The sequence below is a fragment of the Pteropus alecto genome, unplaced genomic scaffold, assembly GCF_000325575.1.
Source record: "Pteropus alecto unplaced genomic scaffold, ASM32557v1 scaffold204, whole genome shotgun sequence".
Lineage (NCBI taxonomy): Eukaryota > Metazoa > Chordata > Mammalia > Chiroptera > Pteropodidae > Pteropus > Pteropus alecto.
This window is the reverse complement of record NW_006435766.1, coordinates 1,554,344-1,557,276: the sequence shown is the minus strand read 5'-3', so window position 1 is coordinate 1,557,276 and position 2,933 is coordinate 1,554,344.

Sequence of the window (2,933 nt, the reverse complement as noted above, 5' to 3'; positions counted from 1 at the left end):
CACCGAGAGTCAGGCCCCAGATGCTTGTAAACGACTCACCTGTGTAGGTAGTCATGGCATAAACTCTGCACAGCTCAAGGGAATGGTGGGGCCAGAGAGGAGATGTTCTCAGGAGCCAGGAAGATTCACTTAAAGGGCCTAGGATATTGCAGATGTCAGCAAGGAGCCCTGGAGGTGGAGAGGTGCAGGTTTTGGGATTGTGAAGTGTCTTTCCTGTCTTTCCAGAGTGTTGAGTTTTGCCTTTTCCTGCAAGCAGGGTCAGCTGGTAGACTATCTTTACACCTTTGCAGTGTGGAGAATGTTCAGTAAGGAAGGGGCCAAGACAGGAATTCATGTTTAGTTAGGATGTTGTTGCAATGCTTTTGTGACCCAGTCTGAAGGAAGACAGTGATGGTGGAGATGAAGAGAGGGATAGATAGAATTTAGAGGTGTTTCTGGGCTAGAAATGGTTGGGTCTTGCGATGTTGGATGAAGGCAAGGAAGGAGGAACAGTTTTGCCAAGGATGGTGCTTAAGGGCAATCTGTCAGCGTGTTGGTAGCAGGGATCTGGGTGTAGGACTGGGAGTAGCAACACAGCTGCCTTCGCTTCTGGCGCTGAGCTCAGCACTTTTCATGGTTAGCGCAATCAGTCACGATTGCAACCCTGTCAGGAGTGTGGTCATTCTCTTAAGAGAGGGGGAACTGGGGCACAGAAAAGTGAAGCAGCTGCCAACGTTTGCACAACTGGTAGTGACTGAGCTGGAGCTGGGACTCGCATCTGCCTTGCTCTTCCCTGCTTTGTATGTTCGCTGTCTTCGCAGATTATCGAGATGTAGTGCCAGTTTGAAAGCTTTAACTGTTCCAAGATTTTGGAGGACAGGTTGCACAGATCTACTAGGATCTGCAGGAGTGACTGAGGAACCCCAGGCAAATAACTTACTGGAGGGAAGATACCAGGTGAGAGAAAAAGGCCCCAGATAGGAGGGGCTGTGAGCTCATGATACCCAGCCCATACTTCCCCAGGGGCTTGTGAGGGTGCACTGAATAGAGCAGGTGGCAAAAATGAAAGGCCTGCTTTGCTTGAGTCTCCTTAAGACACTGCGGAACAGGTGGGTGAAGGGTAGAACATAGAGGTGGCCTCGTGAGGATTGGAGGCCTGAGGTGCAGGGTAGATAGTAGTAGTGGTATGCAGCCCTTGTCAGAGCATTTGGTCGCTTAGGTTTCATCCCAGATGGTTTCAGGGGCCTGATGGAGGAAAATGACATTCCTTTATAGCAGAGAAGAGGGTTCACTTCTCAAACAGACCCAAGACGCTCCTGGGGACTTCTCTGAACCAGCGAGGAATGACCTACCAGAGGCTGGATTCTTACAACTCTGCCAGTGGACAGGGTCATGGACTTAATGCTTTGTCGCCATGACCGCGCTTCACCCGCAGGGGATGCACATGGCATTGACTGTGCAATAAATAATAATATCAATGGCCAACACCAGTTGAACATTTACTCTGCCCCAGGTGTGGTACTGTTTACATAACTTATCTTATTTAACTCCCCCAAATAATACCAAGAAGTAAATGCTATTACTGTCCCATCATACACATGAGAGAATGGACAAGAAGAGAAGTACCTAAGTTCTGTTCTGAGTAATGAGTTTATGAATCAAGGATCCTACAAGTTTCATGCGATCATCACTTTTTTCTTACTGAATTGAAGAGCCCAATTTGAAAATGTCTTACACAAATTCTAAGGCTACTTTGAAGATGGTCAACACGTTCTCCTTTTCTTCCGTAATTTGAAGTTTGTTTTCTCAGCTAACTGGATTTGTCTCAAGAGCCCTGGAAGTGTGAAGTGACATCATCATCTGATCAGCATCTGAAAACATGTTGGCTAATGTATAAAATAGAGATTTTGAATGTGCTCTCTTAATTATATTTGATCATTTGAGCATGTGGCGTGAAAACCCTGCGTAGACAGCCTGTTCTGCAATTTGTTTTTAAAACAAGCTCTTCAGTCTTGCAGGCTGAGAGGATTCTGTTTAGAGGGTGTACACTGTGAATCACAGTTTCAAAAGAAGACGGCAATACAAATCTCAGCCAAGCAATTTGTAAAACTGGATTGCTGACAGAAATCCAGGAAGTGGCAGAAAAACAACCAAACATAAAAACAGTCAAGTGCCTGGATGGAAACTGAAGTAACCAAGTGGAATGAGCCCAGGATGAAATGGATGACACAAGGGAACAGAGATTCCAGAAGGCAGTCTTATTTTGAAAAGCTGAACGAGCGCAATGATCTGAGCCTTGAGAACATTCAGGGAGCCAGGGTGGTGGGCTCCCTTGCATTTGGTATACAAGCTGCCTTTACCTGCTGTGAGTTCAGTTAAATATGGGGACAGAGAACAAAATACATCTTCAATTAGATTTTATGTTTTATTATTTTCATTAACTCAATCAGTACAAATCTTTTTACATGATTACTTTTACATATTTCATGGTCTTTTTAATAATAGTGATAACAACTGACACTTACTGAGCTTTCTACCTTCAAAATGTCTTTCCGTTCCTCACTTGAATGTAAGCTCCACGAAGGCAGAGATTTTTATATATTCTGTTCACTGATGTATTTACAGAACTTAGAATAGTGCACAGTACATAGTAGATGCTCATTAAATGTTTAGTGAATAAATAAATGTGTGAACAAACATCTGTTTCACTTTGGCAGGCAATATTCTAAGTGCTTTATTGAAACATATAATCTTCACCACAATCCTATGAGGTAGGCATATACTAGTAGTCCTGTTTTATAGATGAGAAAACTGAGTACCAGAGAATTTAATTAGCTTGTCCAAGGTCGCAGTTATGTCTCAGAGGCAGAATCAAACCCAGGCAACCTGACTTCAGAATTCACTTCTCCATACTGTTGGTCTTCAAGCTTCATATTTTCACTTTTAGTTTTTCC